We start from the raw sequence: 21236 nt of genomic DNA on the forward strand, positions 1-21236 counted from the left end.
CTTTTCAGCAGCATCAAATGTGCCTTTTTTAGATATTCAGAGGTTCTGTAGTGAATATGGAAACACTGTCATCTTCTGCAACATTGATTCAACAGTAAATCCATGTCCAGGGTTCTTACAGGTTTCTACAAGTTAACTTTAAGATTTTTTAAGACCTTTTTAAGTACTTAGAACAGAATTTAATGCCCATTTCACAGCCATACGGCAAAATTAGTGACTCCTAGAATTTGTTTGTTTATTTTGAATATTGCAATTAAATCAAACAAAAGAATTATAAAAAAGAAAGTCAACCATTCGAAAAGGAGCGGGATGAAGTTTAACTTATAATTTCCCGCCCCCTTTTCTCTATCCTTCTCCTACCCTAAATTGCTGTCAGATTCCCTAAGTGACTCAAAAATCCTCACATATCAGACTAAATTCTGACTATGCATAAAACACAAAATTGCTGTACATATCAAGGATACACTGCCGTTTGCAGCAGCATTTATTTACTCCAACGCAAGTTTGGGACAACTGGTTCCCAATTTCAGTATAAATTGGGGTTGGAACGGGTGGAACTGAGTCGACTAACGTTACTTTTTTTTTTGTGGCTCAGACATTTCCCAGAACATTTTAGACAGTTTATGGCAACATAACTTAAGACTTACTTTATCAACTTTAATAACTTTTAAAGACTTTTTTTAAGGTATTAAATGCAGATTTGTAAGTTCAAGACTTTTAAAGGGTATATTTTGCTAAACCTACTTTTATTAGTCTTTGGTACATTATTTGTGTATTTGGACCATTAGTAGTTCAGAAAGTTCAACATGATATCATAAATTGCAGACAGCTAACATGCCACTTTTAATTGGTGTGTTATCGGACGCACTATAAGCTTTCCGCATGTATGTTCATGCCGTGCAAAAACCACGCGATTAGCAGGTAGGTTAAGGATTAGGTTTAGGTGTAAGTGGTTACGTATATGTAAATGGAGATCTTGACGTATATTGACACGCTATCAAATGGCATTGAATAACAAACGTAGGGATGAAAATGCGTATGTATAGCATGCCAAATGCCGTAAGAACTGGCGTGACATACAACGCGATTTTATGAGATCAGTCTGAAAGTTTGAATTTGAACCCCTCCAGGTGCTGCAAAGCTAACTTCATATTCATTCCAGCAAAAATCTAATGGATTTCTACAACCGTTTTAATTCCTTCTTAATTTGTTAGGTCCATACCTAGTTTCATCACCACATTTGCACATATAAGGTCAAGACTTCCAACTAACATTTCTCTGAGTACGACATAATTATTTGTCAGCAGCAGCGGTTATAGTCCATACTGAAAATATGTCTGAAAATGTCTGTAAAAATGTAGATGTAAATTTTGAGCTGATTACCTAAATATTCAGTGTTGGTTGAATGGGACAGAGCAGCCAACAACTTGGAGGGGGTGGGGCATGAAGTGGCTCATTTGCATTTAAAGGGCCAGCACTCCAAAACGACCTCTCTGGTATCGTTTACTCAGAAATAGTGTTGAAGATGGACCCTGTGGAGTGAATTAATGAAGAATCAGACCCAAGCATAGCATTTACAGTTATGTAGACCACAGGGAGATGTTTTAAAATGCATAATTCCACTTAAAAAAAGCAAACTATCCTCCTTTACGACTTTTTAAAACCCTGCGGGACCCTGCATGTAGTTTGATACATGATAGTGGTTAAAGATGCTTGTTTTAAATATTTATTTAATGGTATATTTTGGTGGAAAAGTCATTTTTTTCTTCAGTTTTCTTCAGTTTTGAAATAATGACCTTTGAATTTACTCATCTTTTATGAACACATCCATCCATCATCCATCATCCATCCATCCATCCCAATTTAACATCTACATGATTGGTAAATGTAAAAAGTACCTGATTTTGGGTGAAAATACAGAGAATAATTCTATAATAAATGATGATAAATCACTTAGGAAGCTTTAAATGTAGAAAAACATCCACTTAGAAGTCAACACAAGTATAACTCTAAGTCTTTAAGGATTATTGAAGCTGTCAATCACACACTCAGCCCCTGTACCTGTCTGAAAATGTAAATAATTCAGGTAAAATACAGTTTCTCATCTTTTCAGCAGCATCAGATGAGCCTTTTTTTAGACATTCAGAAGTTCTGTAGTGAATTTAAAAACACTCTCATCTTCTGCAACATTTATTCCACAGTAAATCATGTAGTCTGATAAATGACAGCGGTTAAAGATGCTTGTTTTAAATATTTATTTAATGGTGTATTTTGGTGGAAAAGCCACTTTTTCCTCAGTTTTCTCAGTTTTGATATAATAACCTTTGAATTTACTCATCTTTTATGAATCCATCCATCCATTTTTCAAAGTGAACATCTATGTGATTGATAAATGAAAAAATACCTGATTTTGGGTGGAAATGTGGAGAATAAAATTACAATAAATGGTGATAAATCACTTAGGAAGCTTTAATGTAGAAAAACATCCACTTGGAAGTCAACACAAGTATAACTCTTAAGTCTTCAAGGATACTGAAGCTGTCAATCACATACTCAGCCCCTGTACCTGTCTGAAAATGTGAATAATCAGGTAAAATAGTGTCTCATCTTTCAGCAGCATCAGATGTGCCTTTTTTTTTAGGACATTCAGAGGTTCTGTAGTGAATGTAGAAACACTCTCATCTTCTGCAACATTTATCCCCAGTAAATCTAGTAGTTTGATAAATCACAATGGTTAAGATGCTTGTTTTAAATATTTATTTAATGATATATTTGGCGGAAAAGCTACTTTTCTTCAGTTTTCTCAACTTTGATATAATAACCTTTTCTGAACATATCCATCCATCCATCCATCCACCTGTTTTTTCAAAGTTTTGAACCATCTATGTGATCGATGAATGAAAAAATACCTGATTTTGGTGTGAAAACTACAGAGAATAAAATAACACTAAATGGTGATAAATCCCTCGGGAAGCTTTAAATGTAGAAACAACCCTCCACTTGGAAGTCAACACAAGTATAACTCTAGGTCCTTAAGGATTATTGAAGCTGTCAATCACATACTCAGCCCCTGTACCTGTCTGAAAATGCCTATGACTCACAAAAATCTGGGCATCATGTGGTCAGTTTTCTACAGCCTGAAGAACACAGCCAAGGAATAGATGCGAAGTCTCATGTCCTCTAAGAACACTTGAAATACAAAATGCTGAAAGGGAATTTTGTCATTTTTTTCCCCCCAACTGATGCGAAAAAACCACCAGGTAGTGCAGCTTTAAACTGCTTAGCAACATTCCTGCTTCATCCTGCTGCCAGCGCTGATCTTCTTCTTCACAACCCCTCCTCTACTCATGATGTATCTGACTGTTCTGATGTTTCCTAAAGGGGTCCTGATGTTTATTCTTCCTGCCTTGGCTTCCACATTTGCTCATGGAAGAACAGGCGGGTGTTCACCTCCTGCTTAGGATGCACAGGGTGATCCTAGTATAAATATCGCTAATTGGAAGTGATGCGGATGAAATAATTTGGTTTTGACACAAATGGTCCTGTCTGAAATTACAGGCCCAAAAAAATAAAATAAATAAAATAACAAGTGCAGACAGCTGTCCCGCCTGTTTTTGTGTCTTATTTGACCGGCTGTGTGGGATTGAAGGACATCAGATTAGTAATAGCTCCTCACTGCCCGAGGGCTTCACTCAACAGTTAGTCTAAATTTGGGATGGTCGGTTTAAATGCCCAGTGCAGCAATGAGAAAAATCTGTCACACTGTTTACTTGTAATAATAATAATAATAATAATAATAATAATAATAATAACTTATTTTTTATAGCACCTTTAAAACTGAGTTTACAAAGTGCTTTGACAGACAAAGCAAAAGTGCACAACCGCAGAATGAAAACATAGAAAACAACACAACACAATAAAGAGATAAGTACAGCAAACACAAATTCATGAATAACTTTAAATGTATCGTAGTAGAGGGCAGAAATAACATAACATGATGCTGTCAGATCAATGCAAAATGAAGGAATGGAATAAAACAACCTCATGTATGTCAATATAATGAATAACCAAAACAGGGTCAAATTAAATATTCAACATTAAAAAGAGACAACATCACATAAAGGCAAGTCTATAAAAATGTGTTTTAAGAGGTGATTTTAACACATAACACTGATTCTGCAAGCTTTATCTCTGTTATGGCAAAAAAAAAAAAAAACATGTCTATAGAGCACATTCATGAGTCAATGTCTTGTTTTGCCTTTGATATAAATGTGTTTTTGTTACGGTTTATTACAGTGTGTAACGTGCAGATTTGTTCACGTGACCCCCCTGCATTCATTAAAAAACCTCGATATACTGAATGTATATGATACTAGAGATTATATACATTTACTGCCAGGCTTTATGTAGGTGTACGATGTTATGTGTGGGTTGATTCATTTTATGTACTCATTAATATCCATTAGTATCTGCAGCATTGGAGAGGAATCGAATGAAAGATTTTACTGCACAGACACGTGATATATAAACCTGAGAGTATTAAATAAGCCAATCTGAGCTTTGGAAATCCACTCTGAGTTAATAATATTTTATATTATTGCTACTTATGATATTTTCTCTTCATTGCTACTCAGTATTTTACTTTAAAATGCAAGAAAAAGCACTTATGCGCTGTCACAGTATGTACAGTTAACATCTACTGCATCTGGTCCAAAGCGTTCACTGTATATGAGGCATATTACAGATCTAACATATTTATTTTACTTAAGCTAATTATCTGTTATTGACATCAGATTATACATTTCTTGTTCAGATCATGTGGTCACAGAGCACCGCAGTGTCTGTTCATGGATACTGCAGAAGTCAGCAGGTGAAGCCGATGTGTGTTGGCTTTCAATGAGTTTTGATGACTTTTCTAACATTTGACACTGAAGCAAACAGAAATCGAAACACGCCGCCCAGTGGAGTCACGTAGCTTAAGTTCAGTGTCTCCTCCCTCCTCCCTCTGTGTGACCTCTGTAGCTAAGTTACACTTTACTTTGTGTTAGCGTACAGTCATGGTAAGGTGCTACTGCCAAAGATCAGCCCTGGATTGGGCTTAATACAGATGGAAAAGGTGTTCCTTCTTATCCTCGTCTGTTCCAGGTCACTGTGATTTAACAAGTTGTGTCTGTCAAAACTAGTGTAACCCTTAAATATTGCTTGTCTAACCGGGGCTGTGGGTAAGGCGGGTTACAATGGTATTCTTGGTGTTGATATGTTTTGTTGTCTTCCGTGCTAATAATCACCAAACGGCAGGACAGTTTCAGCCAGCTTTATTATCAGCAGCTCAGCACAACATTCACTGCTCGTGCTCCATCACGGACTTAACTCTCTTGTCACGCCAAAACAGGTTGTACTACAAACAATAGGCAGGAACCAAAATATTAAGAAAAGGCAAGAAGAAACATAATAAAAGAATATATAATATAAATTGAGTAAATAATTAATGACATAATATGTAAATTACAACATAACAAATTTCAAAATAATAACCAAAAATTAATGATTTGGAAATAAAATAATATTCAAATTAAATGTTACACTAGGGATCCAATGGTACAGGTTATCCACAGTTTGGTACGGATTGCGATTCTTGAATTGCGGTTCATGTAATGGTACGGTTCGGACGCAGAGGTCGGCTGGAGCCTGGCTGTGCACCGAAACGTAACTGGGAGCTGATGGAGAACCTTAAAGCTCATTTATGTTCGCTTCACATGTGTAAATAGGTTTGTCTGTTTCTAACGTTATCATGCGTCACTGCCTTCATACTTCCATGCATCCTGTACGTTGGAAAGACCGTTTCTCAATCAATCAACCACAATAAACAATCAATCCAATTACCATACTGGCTGAATAAGAAGAGTAAAGTTTTTAGAGAAGAAGAAGAAAGTCAATAATAACAAACCTGGCGACTATAAAGGAGGTTTACTAATGTAGATACTAATGTTAATATTGAGAAGGGTAGTTTGATGTAGAAGGGCTGTGCTCTGCATATGGCTCGGGCCGGGCTATGCTGCACCTCAGGGAATACTGTGAGGCGTTCAAAAACACTCAGTAAATTACAGTGTTTGCCATAAACGAACATTGAACATTCAAAAATACAAAAATACATAACATGTGGGGTGCCTGTTAATGCACAAATGACAACAGTATTTTGTAGAAATGTCCTATGTCCCACAGGTAGTTAGTTACCTGTGGGACATTATACCCCCCCACCTTCACTGGTCTCCTTTACTGTACCAAAAATGTATCGAACCAAAGACCCCTGTACCAAAAGCGTACTGAACCGAAATTTTTCTGTACCATTACACCCCTACTAAACACTATAATGATCATTTTAGGTCATTTTTGTGGTATTTGACAGTAGAAATCCGACACTTAGCCCCTTTACACTTGAATTTAAAAACATGTTGTGGACTCTAGGGCCTAAAACAATTTATCAACTGCCACCACCTTGTCACTGAGATTTCATTTAAATTTACAGACTGACAGGTTTGCATTCGCTTTGGTCAATTATCCCACGGTTCACAGTCACAGTACAGAGACGCACTGTGCATTTCTTTGTTTTCCCATGTGGACCAGGTCAACAGCTCGGTGTGTACAATGCATCTGCGTTCTGTCACTATGCTGTTACTTAATTTGTTTTAAGTGCACTATAAACCTTTCAGAAATCCCACAAAACAAGCTGTTAAATGTAAAAAAGCTTCACTTTACAGTCATTTAACCCAAACCCAGCTGCACCGAGACGCTTTCAGCAGCTTGTTTTTCAGGATGCTGACGTCCTGGATGCTGATCGGACTACAAACGCAGTAACTGTCAGTCTAACGGAGCTGATTGTTGTCATGAGTCGTGCTCAGGGGTTACGCAGGATCACTCCGCCCAATCACCAGACTGACACATCTGACACAAACAGTATTATCTAATAGACTGCATTACCCTGTGTAACCTCTGTGATCCCTCTACGGATTGCGTATTCTTGGGACTGATGGCCCACGAGGACAGCTCCATCTGTTATTATAGCGCCCTTTTTACTGTAAGTGACGTATTATCCTGACTTTATTGCTGACTGACGCAAACGGAAGCCATATATGTCCGTGTGTGTAAATGATTTCCATTGACATTCGGTGGCAAAGGTTGAAAGTTGGTGTAACATTGACGAAAGGCGGCGGATCTTTCCTCTACACTGACTCTGCATTAAACTGTTGATAAGCTCATCCTGAGTTTCTACAGCTGAACATATTAGATCCAGCGGCTTCCTCATAATGCCGGTCTGAGCCTGCTTATTGAAACCGGAAGGATAAATAAGTATTAGAGAATCCTATACAAAATGATATATATGATGTTTAAAATATGATCATGTCTGACAGCTTCAAATAGCCTAATTTACTGTATTTCCCCTCTAAAGTGGCTTGTGTAATGAGTTTAATTTCCCTCGGGACAGCCTGGATGAAAAATGCAATCTCATTCACCATTAGTAAGAGTGTCAGTTATTCCCCAAGTCCACTCAACGTTCGTTGGACTGCAGTATATCACAACGCGTGCAGACGAGACTATTTTTTAAGTAATTAAAGAAAAATAACATCATCTGTTAAACAAGGCTTCCATTTATACTGACTCAGTTAATGTCCGTGGTGTAACGCACCGTAACGTTCCTGTCTAGTTTAAACAAATATGATGCTTTTTACATTTGCTAAATAAGTTCAAGCATATCCCATTTAAAAAAAAAAAAAAAGAAGAAGAAGTTGAACTTTCAGAGAGTAAAAAAGAAAGGGTGCTAAACTCACTTTTATTCAAGTAACAACGAATAAAGTCTGTCTTTTTGTGCATTAAACTACACCTATGTTCTGCTTGAGTAGTCCTTTGTACTTAGAAAGGGTCCTAAGTGAGTGAAATGACCCAATAACATCTAGTTGCAGCCATGAAGATAATGGATTCTCTAGAAGATAACGACATGAAAGTCCTTCCTACAGCATCTACTTTAGCAAAGGATACGCTAGGACCAGGAAATAGATTGAATTTATTTGACTAATCAAGGTTTTTCTATTCCGAAAACTGTGAAAAATTACTAAATAGCAAAATCAATAGTATTCCTCCGGAGACCTTTTGCTGCTCAACAACAATCTGAAATCCAACATATTTGCTTCTTATAATGTATTTGTGAATATGTTGCTACATATGACATGTAGTTTGAGTAAACACAGAATATTTCTGAGTAGGGCTGAAAGATATATCGTTATCGTATCGATATCTAGATATGAACATTCAAGATATTAATATTGAAAAAGCAACGATATAAACGATATAGATTTCCCCCGCGCTCACCCTGCATGTACAGCTCTGGAAGTCACAACAAATTTCATTTATTCGTACTTTATGATAATGTTGATGACTGGCAGTGAGTTCTTGTAAATAAAACTGCACTTTCCACATTCTTTCATATTATGATGTTTGTATTTTTCTGGAAAGTGCTTGGTTTTCACCAAACCCATAGTCATATCGTATCGTATCGATATCAAGATATCCGGCATGAATATCGAGAAATGAAATTTTGTCCATATCGTTCAGCCCTATTTCTGAGTCAAGCTTTGTCTTCATGTTAGACTTCGACTAAGGCCCAATCCCAATTCACCCCTTACCCCTACCCCTCCATTGTGCGCGTTCACGTAAAGGCGTGGGGGTGTCCTGATTCTCGATGAGTTAGAGGGGAAGGGCTAAGTGGGAGGGCTGTTTGGCCCCCAAAACAGAGATTTTTCAGGACCACACTACAAACGGAGGAGTATGAGAAATCTCCCATCATTCTGTTTGAATCATCTGCAAGATGGAGGTAAACAGTGAAAAAGTGCAGCAGTGTGATGACAGAAACACACAAGTGTACGTATTTTCTTCGTAAACAACTTAATCATTCGTTTCTGCTATTTGTGGTTGATAACCACAAAAAGATGACCAAAGCCCATGCAACAGAGACGGTTACAGCTGCTGACGGCATGATGAATTGTTTCGGAAACAAAGTTGTCGCTTCTGTTCATAGCGGCATCGATGACTGATGATGATTGTAACAGGTCTCGAAGGGTTGTCCCATTTCATAGGGAATGAATGAATGAATGTTTCAACCCTACCCCTTGCAACTCTGTTTCAAGGGGTAGTGCTAAGTGCAAGGGGTAGGAGTAAGGGGGAGCACTAAGGGGTGAAGTGACCTTAGACTTTGACAAAATGTATTAATCCCCAAAGGAAATTACTTGGTCACAATAGCTCAGTTGCATACAAAGACACTGTTAAAAAAACACTACTAAAAAAGGAAAGTGTGGCGATAAAAGCAATAAATAATATAAATAGAATACACTAATAAAGCAGAAAAAAACAAAATTTGCATATGTACAGGAAATGGAAGTAAATATACACTATATACATAGTGTTGCCAGAAAATAGTTGATATCATGTCTCGTCAGATATGTTAATCATGTTAATGTTTAGTGTCTCATGTCTCGTCTTTGGTTTTCAGTGTTTTTTCTTTGTTTGATGAATCAGTTTATGTTTAGTTAGAGTTGTTCATATTTTGTCCTGTCTTGCACTTCCTGCTTTATTTTGTACACATCTCTTCCCTCTCGTTTCAGACTCTTTCCGCCAGCATGATTGTCAGCTCCACCCCCGATTGTTGTCACCTGTGCTCCCCTACCTCATGTATAAATAGTCCTGTCTCCCTTCGTCTTGTGCCAGTTCGTCTTATTCTGTCTGCGTGTTCATGTCAAGTGTCCAAACCAGGTTTTTTCATGTTACCAGTTTTGCCACAGTTTTTCTGTAAGGACTTTGTTTTTCATAGAGATTCTTTTGATTAGTTTTTTATATCCTCCTTTGGAGCGCTTTTTGTTCAAATCACTTTTTCATTATTAAAATACTTTTGTTAATCTTCAGTTTTTGGAGTCGTGCATTTGAGTCCACCGTTTTATGTATCAAGGACCTTACAGTTGATTAAAGTCATCCGCAACACTGAAAAAAAAAATCTAGATTTATTTTAATTGCCCATATCACCCTACTTAAAGGATACACTAGAACAAAGGAAATGCCATCCCACAATTCACAGCAGCAGAAAAGTCAGAAAACAGGATTATTCATGGAACTGATCAATAGGACACTCTGACATTTTCCATTTTATGCCACAACTGCAAATATATTTTGCAGTTTCAGTAACAGTTAAACTATGAACCTGGATCTCCTGTTGGTGTTATGAAAGTCCCATTTGTCTTAGGTTTATTATTATCTGTGGAGCTCAGGTTCATTTGTAATAATCACCAAGGTCGTCTGTGATCTTTAACTCTGTGTGAATCTGCCATGTCTGTTTGACGTAAAGCAAAAATTCTACTGTCAATTACTTACAAAAAGATGAATATGAACTAAGATCTCTGGAATTTGGTGGAAATTTGTGCATTTATTCAGCCTGTTTCATTGTCGATGACTGTGAAGGCTGCACTGGTCAAGATAATTGAAAGTTTTAAGAGCTTTGCCTGCAAATTTGGGAAACTCATGATGCAATTGTGAAATTTCCCCCAACTGGGATCATAAAGTCTTATCTTTTTTTAAATTTTTATTTAACCTTATTTAACCAGGTTGGTCCCACTGAGATGGGGATCTCTTTTCAAGGGAGAACTGGTCTAGGCGGCAATGATACAGTCACATCATTACAGTTTTACAGTAATAAAAGCATTTGAAAACAGAAAAAAAAATATGGATGCTTCTATGAAACTGGGTTAATTTTAGTACCTGGCAATTTACCAGCTTTTTAGACCCATTAATAAAAAACAAATTTAGACATATTTCCCCCCAGGATGTACCTAATGATGACCTCAGATAAGTGCAAAAAATTATACTTACTCTGAGCCATCCCAAAATTAATGAATTTTTAATAAAATACTGGGGCCAAAAATAGGACCAAAATTGGGACATGAAAAACTACCTAAGTGTCAGTGCATTAGATCTGGAAACATGGCTTGAAATGGTCTTATTTACCGCGATAAATAAAAACACTGTGCTAAATTTGTTGATCCTAGTGGTTTTTCTAATCCAGACATGTGGGTTTTTCATGAATCTCAGTCTCATTCCAGGTTTTGTGTGTAACCCATCGTGTCCACTTGCGTTACATGCAGAACCTGCCCATTTAAACACAAATAAATTGCAAGAGATTTTGCAACAGCGGCCAAAAGTCTTATCTTATCTTATCTTTTCTTATCTTATCTGTTTTCTTAATAAAAGTGCAAACTTAAATCTCAGAAGATAACGACAGCCAGACGAAGAAACATTTTTTGTATTTTTCATCTGTTATCTGTAAGTGATGAATCTGTTAATAGTGAGTCTTGACGTCAGAACCAGAAAATGTCAGTAAATTCATGTAAAAAAAAAAAAAAAAAAGAAAAAGACACAAATCACCAGAGGTCCATGACTTATTTGAGTCCTGTGTGAAATGAGCTGAAGTTCAATTTCCTGCATAACACACATTGTTTACATGAGTTATTTCCCAATGTTCAAGCTCTGTATCACATCATTACTTCAGTCACGTATGCCTTCATACAAAAACTAGAAACAGTGAACTGTAAAAAGTACCTTTAGCAGAAAGACAGTCAGTAGTAAGTATATCTGTGACTGAAAATGGTAACAGAAATTTAACCAGATTAATGTTTTAATGCATTCATGTAAAATTAAACAGGAGCCTCATTTTCCTATTCAAAAATTCAACATCTGAATATTAGTCTATCCTTGATCTAATTTCTTTCCTTTATAAAATTAAACTTAAAAAATGAATGATTAAATTATGGTTTATGTAGTCTACCCAAACACTACAAGACTACAAAGCCTGCCCTTTACCCTCACAAAGTATAAGAGTGATAAGAGTGCTGAAATCCACTTCATTCATATTTTCAAGGCTCTAAGCAAAAAAAAAATAATAATAACATGACACATTACTAGTATTTAAAATCAATTTATAAACAAAATGACCTCATCAGGAAATAAATTGGACTCCTAAATAAATCTGTTTTGTAATGATGTGTTTTACTAAGTGATTAACTTGTGCAGCTACGGTTTAACCTTTAGTCAAGATTTTTTTCTTGAGTGTTTGTATTCCTCTTTAGGCATAAAAAAAAAACAATGAGATTGAAATTTTTTTAATGAAGCTATTTTTTATGGAGTTACAAAAATGTCCACTCAATTGGACACCACGCATTTAATTTTTGAAGCAAAGAAGCATGTATTTAAAACGCAATATCAGAAAGTGTGAAAACTATGAAATAAAAACATCTTTTACAGCAGCTAATCTGATGTTTTCTCACATTTTATCATACTCTAATGCTAGTTCCTACTCCCCTCATGGAGATAATATGCTAAAAAAAAAAAAAAACGCTTTTTGTTTACAAAACTTTTAATTACAGTCAAATAACAACTAGCAATTATTTTGGACTTAACATGTTACTGCAGATCACGTTTATCCAGAACAGCAAAGTTACAGAAATTGTATGAATTGTCAGTGTTTGGGATGATGCACAAATGTCCACTCTGATAAGCAACTAAAACAACAAAATCCATGAATATACAAGAGAACAACTGTAGAATAGATGTCCAATGTAGTGACTGCTCTGCATGAAAGGGTTAAAAAAATAAATTAAAAATGACCAAAAATGGACTTAGGAGGTTTCCACCCGACAACGACAACCTATAAAGCAGGGTTTTTCAACCTTGGGGTCAGGTCCCCACATGGGGTCGCCTGGAATTCAAATGGGGTCGCCTGAAATTTCTAGTCATTGATAAGAATAAAAAAAAAAAAACTTGCTAATAAAAAATATATGGTGAGTTGACAGAGACAATCCCAGTCCACAAAAGACATGACAAACTGTGAAGCTGAAACTGAAGCACTGTGGTACTGTTTATCTTTCAAATGTTCATTGTGGTCAGTTTCAGATGCTGCAGCTCTTTCATAATTCATACTTTGAGTTATTGTTTGTTCAGTATTAATTGTCAGCCTTATAAATCCAAGCTGGACTGACTGTACATATCCTGACCAAGGAAAATAAAATTCTCACTTTGTGCAGTAATCTACACCTGGCTTTTCTGCCTCCGTCCATAATAATATACATTATATAGACTAAATGTCATCTAAAATTAATGTTTATTTGCAACATAGTATAGCAAACTAGTACATGATCAAAAACAAATTAATTTTAGCCCAAAAAAAAAAGTCTCCGTTTTGAATGTCTGGGGTCGCCAGAAATTTGTGATGTTAAAATGGGGTCACAAGTCAAAAAAGGTTCGGAGCCACTGCTATAAAGCATCTGCATCCACTGCAATTTATCAAACTATGTGGAATTTGTTGCTGAATCTAACATGATGGTATTTCTGTGTTCACTCTGGAGCCTCTGAACGTCCAAGTGGGTCAAATATGATGTTATTGAAAAGCTAAGAAACTGCATTTTGCCTGAATTATTCACAGGTATTGATAGAATTAGTGGTTCCAAATGCATTAAACATTTTAGATCAGTCGATGCTTTTGGTCGCTGATGGTTGTTTAGGTCTTTTGAGGGTTAATCAATCTGTTCCAAACTGAATTTCCATCTGAATCAGACTATTTGGTGCATCCCTATTTCATATCATTTTTTCTTGACCTCTTCAAACAATGTCAAGGAAAGCGTAAGGGTTTTACAGCTAAATCAAATTTACTTTATTGCACCTTCAAATAATACAAAAGTCAGACTAATACAGGCAGTAATGTCTAAAGGTTTCAGGATCGGAGTGCACACAGTTGCTATTATTCATCATTTTTTGTTGCCAATTCACGTGTAAATCAAGGCCAGTGGAAAATGTAATGCAGAGTTATTAGTCACTGACCTTCCACAGAAAATGTAATTATTTAAAACGTCCTTCAGGTGGAGCTCTTTAACCCACTAAGACGTTCTGCAGCACTGACATCATTCAACTGGGGCCACAATGCCTGCATTTAGCGCTGACTGATAAGGTGTATTATTAGTGTAGGTAAGGTTAAAATATAGTTTGTAATATAAACTGTCATAAAATGTCCTTCATTTATTCAAACAGATATTCCGACTGCAGTATATCCTCTGGGCTCCATATGAACATTAGCATTTAATAGATGATTTAAAGCGGCGCTAAATGAAATCCTGGGGAGCAATTCATCACAAACAGGGGAGACGTGAAAATTAAGTATCTCTTTATTTTAGCTAACGCAATAAATCAAGCTTAATTATGTGAAATGTGTAAAGCTATTAAGAGTGGATGAGAAAGGCTGTTTTTTTTTTTTTACCCATTGTTTAAAGTTTTTATCGGTCAAGATAAGGGGAAAAAAAAACAAAATGTCCAGTCTCATCAGAGCAATTCAGACTAATAATAATAATAATAATAATAATAATAATAATAATAATAATAATAATAATAATAACAATAATAATAATGATAATGACATGCAAGCTTCAGTGCTCTTATAGAAACAAAACAGGGGAAAAGTGCTTTACTGACACTAATGTGACCTGGCATGAAGACTGAACAACAGCCAGATGGTCTCACTCTCTTTTTTCGTGATCTCTCTTATTCGCATACACACACACACACACACACACACACACAATTTGGGTTATTTGGACAGATTCTATTGCAACCAATGTGGAAACGGTAAGATAAGGGGCTTCAGCATCTCTCATCTCCGAGCAAAGCATCGACACATGAACTCAGAGCGAGCGGGAAAAAAAGGCTCAACATATGACATTTAAATGGAAAATACCATATATCAACCCTGTAACGCGCATATAAACACATGCATCAGCACACACACAAAGAGCTGGTGCAGATAAGGGAATGGAGCAGCTGTCAGGCCGGATTGTGCAGGGGGGGGGGACGCCGCGGTCCTCTGCAGAGGCCAGCGTCCGTCAGTGTCAGTGTCTGATTCTGTCTTATTCTATTTCATCTTCCTGCCCTTTCCCAAAGCCGTGTACAGTGTTTACTGCAAAATTCCCAGTGTGTAAGAAATGCTGCAGTATCCAGAAATATCCACCCACAATGATCCTTCTTTGCATAAGAAAAGTGTATACATATGCAGATGTTTAAGTAATCATTGCATTTCTTTTTTTTTTTTTAATTCAGCGTGTGTTAAATTTTCCAGCTGATAACCCTGTGGTGATGGAGGTTCATCTGTAAATAAAGCCAACGTTCATCCCCCATTCTTTTCACTCTGTCTGTTTTAATGTCTTCCTCTAGGCCGTGTCTCTTGGCTCCTGGCCATTCATATGCTGCTCTCTAAAACCCTGCCAGTTTCATTCTGCCATGCCACACATTCACTTCTTCTCCGTTACTTGCACCAAAGTCAGTCATTTTCAGTCGGTATTAACCCAAATTAACCCAATCAGCAACGGTACGCTTTCTGGAGTTACATACACTGTGTTTGTGTCTATTTATCTTCAACTTAGGGTACGTTCAGACAGCAGGTCTTAATGCACAATTCAGATTTTTTTTTTTTTTTTAAGACTTTATTATTTTTCTTTTTTTATAATTCAAGTTCTTATTGGAGTTTTCACTTGGTACGTGACAATTATACAATGTTGTTTAGTGTTAGCAAACAGGGCTTTTATACATAAATGAAAAGTAACGAAAATGCTACAAAGCGTGGAAGTTCTAAAAAAGAAAAAATGGATAAATAAAATAGATGAATAAATAAATACTAGAGGGACGTAGTTCAGCTGTTACAGTTATGTAAGACCAGAATGACTTCCAAACTGGTGCTGTGGTCCCATCCTTATTGTTAAACTTATGAAGCATCCATTCATATGAAGTAGTCTTTATCATCATGTTGACCCATTGTTTAAACTGTGGGGCTTTAGGGGTTTTCCAGTGTTTACGAAAGACTTTATTTTTCAGTTTTCAAATAAGCCTCTACATCAGCATAGGACATATGGAGTAGTGCAAGGCAGAACAACACACACAAACATCAAACCCCACCCAAAGGCTCAGATAGATAGATAGATAGATAGATAGATAGATAGATAGATAGATAGATAGACAGACAGACAGACAGACAGACAGACAGACACAGACAGACAGACAGACAGACTTTATTAATCCCCAAGGGGAAATTCAAAATACGGTCACCGCTCCACAGAAACAGTCATACCACATCAACAATAAATAAATAAATGCAGATTGTAAATAGCCAAGAATTAAGTTAAATTAAAAAGAAAGAAGAATTAAAAGACAAAATGTGTATTCTACCTATCACATAAAAACATAAAACCATAAAAACCAAATGAAGAAAAGAAAAGAAAAGAAAAGAAAAGAAAAGAAAAGAAAAGGGGGCACACAATTAAACTGACTTTTATCATGAAAAAAGAAAGAAATTTAAATAAAGATTACAGTCTGATGGTTGTGTTAATAGTCTGTTTTTAGTAAACTGTTATATGGTCACTGCAAAGATGAGGACAGAAATAAAAAAAAAAAAAAAAAGAGAAAGAATGAAGAAGTCTACTGGAAGGGGATGCTTTGAATAAAGTTTACAAAAAAGTTCCGAGTTGAAGTCAAATCCCTTCCCTTTTTATCTATTCTGTGTCTAAGCTTTTCCAGTGATAGCAGGGACAGTACCTCCTCAGTTCAGATTTTTTGGTGAAATCTGATTTGTTTTTGAAGTAGTCCAGAAAAACGCCCTGTTTTAGAAACAGTGACAGGTAAGACTATTCTATTTAGTTTACCCAAAAATCTGTCAGTAGTATTTGGTCACCATTACGAAATTATCATGACTTGATTGGCAGCACTTAGGGGAGAGTGGGGTGATTTGTGCCAGGGGGAAGTAGTGCCACTCATTGTTTCTAGAAAACCATAAAAGAAATTGGTCATGTGACCACATATTTTTGAAGAGCCATCCATCCATCTATCCTACAAGGAAGAGACACATGGCATGAGAGGTACGCACATTTTAGCTCAAAAACAGTTTTTTGCTTTTCAAAGTAAAATTTCTATGATCAAGGATCTTTTGATTCTTGTGTCTGAACAATTATAGACAAGTTTAAAAACATTTCACATGTGTTTTAGTGCTTTAATAGGCTACACAATGAGTCTATACCTAGGGTTGTGCAATTAATCGAAATTCAATTACAATTTCGATTATTACATTCAACGATTACAAAAATTATGTAATCGAGAAAAAACGATTATTAATTTTGAGTTGTTTTAATTCATGTGCACGCAAGCTACCATGAGCTGCTCGGCCCCGCCCCCCTCTAAGCTACAGCTGTCAGCTAGCCGACAGGTCCACCTCAAGAGGAAAGTTGTACCTAGCGGTCTTGAAAAATGGCAGGAGAATCACAGCAGAAGCGCTTGGTAAACAAAAAAGGCAAGTCAGATTCAACTGTATGGAATCACTTTGGGTTTGATGAAGAAGACGAAGAGCAAAAACACATCACATACAAAAAGTGTTTCGTACTCGTGTCCACACTGACCGGTAACTCAAACCTTTGTAACCATCTAAAGTTTAACCACCACGACCTTTATGATAATCTGATGAAAAACCAAAACACAAAAAAAAAAACAACTCCGTCTACAACTTCGTCCGCAATGCAATTTTCAATCTCCGAATCTCTTTACGCTGCAACTCCCTACTCATCAACATCGGAGAGAAAAGATAACAGAATCCATTGGCCATTACCTGGCCAAAGGTATGTGCTTCATTAACACCATTAACAACGGGGGCGTCAGACAAATGGTGAATACACTGGACAAACGCTAGGTTTTGCCTTCAAGACATCATTTTACACGAGCTGCTACTACATTGAACATACTTGAATTTATAATTTGCACTTTACGTGAGGTTTTTTATTGCTACAGTTCTATGGCAAATCTATTGCAGTTTAATTCCAGTAGGCAATTTGTTTACAAAAGGAAACATACTTTAATTTACAGTATACTTATATACATTCAAAGATTTTTTTTTTGTTTCATACAAAAGTGAACATACTTTGTTTTAGTGTTTAAAAGCTTTATTTATGTCTAAAGAGTATATTTTACTTTGTTTTGCAAGGAAAAAAAATAAACAACTTTAAGGTTAAGAAATAATCGTTTTTAATAATCTGGATTTCAATTATTGCTAAAATAATCGTGATTATTGTTTTTTTCTATAATCGAGCAGCCCTATCTATACCATTAGCATGATGTTAGCTCTGAACTGCTGGATCATGCTAGTTTTTCAAAATGCTGGGGCTGGGGTGATTTGTGCCAAAGGGCCTGGGTTAAGTTGTGCGAGTGGCACAAGTCACCACTTATGATTATTATGATTATTATGATTATTATAATTATTTTAGGTCAATTCAATCTAAAATGGTTCAGACCAGTAAAACAGTATCATAATAACCTATAAATAAAGAAAACCACAAATTTCTCTCTTTGTTTTGGTGTAAAAAATGTAAAATTTCAATAACAAAAAATACAATAACCAAAAAATTTCAATAACCTCAAATGTTTTAAGAAAAGTATGTGAAATTGTACCAATATTCTGCCTGTTACTACATGTTTTGTGTATTTGTAGATCTACTGTGATCTGTAAGTTATGATGCACATGTATAAATGATAAACTAAAGTGTAATATTGCTAAAATTGCACTTCTTTTTCTTAAGAATTTTCAGGTTGTTCATATTTGTTCATGTTATGTTCAAGTAGAGTTTGTAGATGTAAACATTTTCATTGTGGAATTTGCCTTTTTTTTCACTCAAAAACATAGAGAAAACTTTGGTGTCGACATTATTTATCAGTTCTTATCCTATTATTATATTATTTTACTGGTCCGGCCCACTTTATAACACATTAGTCTGTATGTGGCCCCTGAACTCAAACGAGTTTTACACCCCTGTTTTAGACCTTTATGGCTCAAACATGGTACAAGTGAGTCACAAGTGTTAAAAAATAAAATAATTGCTTCCTGCTTCTAAAGTGAGGCAGAAAAGGTCATCTGTTTCAAGGCTATTAGAGCTTTTATGTTCATAGATCATTATTATTGCCCTTTTTGAAAAAATGTGGACTCCCATAATGTGTGCTATTTGCTTGGCTATGCATTGAATTGTGTAATCGCATAATGGTGTTTTTCTGTAGGGACTGGTTTTTGTAAGCACTCAAACATGGTTTTAACATTCATGAGGCATGTGTTAAAAATAAAATAATTGCTTCCTGCTTCGCAAAAGTTAGGTAGAACAAGCCATTTCAAGGCTATTAGAGCCTTTATGTTCATAGATCATTATTATCGCTGCAGAAAATGTTGAAAGTGTTTCATGCTAGGAAGGTGACTCAAGCGTCGATTTTGTCTTATGTTCCAATGTATGTTGCAAGTTGTGTCACGTGACCCCCTTTTTTTTTTTTTTTTCTAAAAGCTATATTTCTTAAACAGTTTATTTCAGATCCAAAGTTACTGTTCCAAAGGAATGCAGCACATCCTGAAATATATGTACATACTTAAGGTGGGGGTATTACTGTCATGGCCTCACTTTAAAGTCACCCTGAGTAAAAACTGGTACAATTCACCCCATTCTCCCCTACTGGCCACACAAGCAGACTGCATGAATGTAAATGTATTCTACATGAGGAAAACATGGTGAACAATCAGTTATTTTTTGAACATTTATTTAACTAAAATACTTAAATCTGAAGTTGACAATGCATCCTTGTTCATATTTTACCTTAAATAAATCATTCTCTTCCACACATCTAAACCAATCAGATAAACTCAAAAGTGCACTGTCTGTGATGTACACGATGTGTGTGATGCAGGACATAGAGCCCCGCCCCCTGGGTGAAACGCCTGGCTTTCAGTGAGTCCCCTGTCTGCACCATAGACGCCGCATTGACTGCTATTGATAACCCAATGGAATTGACTTTGCATGAACTTGGTAATTTAAATATGTAGTTTCTTATGTTTATCACCATGTTAAGTTGACGCAGCTTAAAGTAGCTTCACATGTAGTGAGCTACTTCTGTGGTGTTTGTGTAACTTAGCTTGCTACATTTGACTGGGTGGTAGCTTCTGTGTAGTGAAGCTTCTTTCATGGCAGAGTAACTGGTAGCTTAGCTCATTACATTTTCCAAGTAGCTTGCCCAACACTGACTACAGAATATACAAGATAGAAAAAATATGCATATAAAACTATAGAATATAGAATAAATGTGCATATAAAAACTCTAGAATATAGGAGATCGAAAACATATGCATATGAGAACTATTGAATATAGAAAATAGATCAAATCTGCATATAAAAGCTATAGAATATAGGAGATAGAAAAAAATATGCAAATAAGAACTACAGAATATGGAACAAATCTGCATATAAAAACTATAGAATAGAGAAGAAAGAATAAATTTGCCTATAAAAACTATAGAATATAGAATAAATATGTATATAAAAACTATAGAATATAGAATAAATATGCATACAAAAACTATAGAATATAAAATAAATATGTATATAAAAACTATAGAATATAGAATAAATATGTATATAAAAACTATAGAATATAGAATAAATATGTATATAAAAACTATAGAATATAGAATAAATATGCATATAAAAACTATAGAATATAGAATAAATATGTATATAAAAACTATAGAATATAGAATAAATATGCATATAAAAACTATAGAGTATAGAATAAATATGTATATAAAACTATAGAATATAGAAGATAGAAAAATATGTGTATAAAAACTATAGAATATAGAATAAATATGTATATAAAAACTATAAAAGATAGAATTAATATGCTTCTAAAAACTATAGAATAAATATCTACCTAAAAACTACATTATATAGAATAAATATGCATATAAGAACTATAGAATATAGAACAAATATGCATACAAAAACTATAGACTATAGAATAAATATGTATATAAAAACCATAGAAGACAGAATAAATATACAGCATATATGAAAAAAGAATTATGTATGAATATAAAAGACTGTGATTCTCTGATTAAAACTAAATACATAATTTTCAGTACTGAATATTGCAGTTATATTGCACGTTGACATCTGTTACTTCATCAACCCAGACTCTATATTTGAGTCGGTCTGATCTTTGCTTTATCAAGTTGAAGCGTGTAGGTAATGAGCCTTTATAGACGATGTTTCCACGATAAGTACAAGGCTAGAGCACGACTAATGTGTTCTGTTCTG

General features: G+C 35.4%; 1 protein-coding gene and 1 long non-coding RNA gene across 3 annotated transcripts in view; both read right to left on the reverse strand.

Moving 5' to 3' along the window:
- vstm2b (V-set and transmembrane domain containing 2B) overlaps positions 1-21236 on the reverse strand; it is a 176236-nt gene that overhangs the window by 119045 nt on the left and 35955 nt on the right. The gene's annotated exons all lie outside the window — the stretch shown is intronic.
- On the reverse strand, positions 17054-18307 carry LOC115413840 (uncharacterized). Its single transcript, XR_003934517.1, has 2 exons — positions 18215-18307; positions 17054-17140 (listed from the first exon to the last, which is right to left on the reverse strand). It is a non-coding gene; the product is annotated as an uncharacterized LOC115413840 (long non-coding RNA).

This window comes from Sphaeramia orbicularis, chromosome 3, assembly GCF_902148855.1.
Source record: "Sphaeramia orbicularis chromosome 3, fSphaOr1.1, whole genome shotgun sequence".
NCBI lineage: Eukaryota > Metazoa > Chordata > Actinopteri > Kurtiformes > Apogonidae > Sphaeramia > Sphaeramia orbicularis.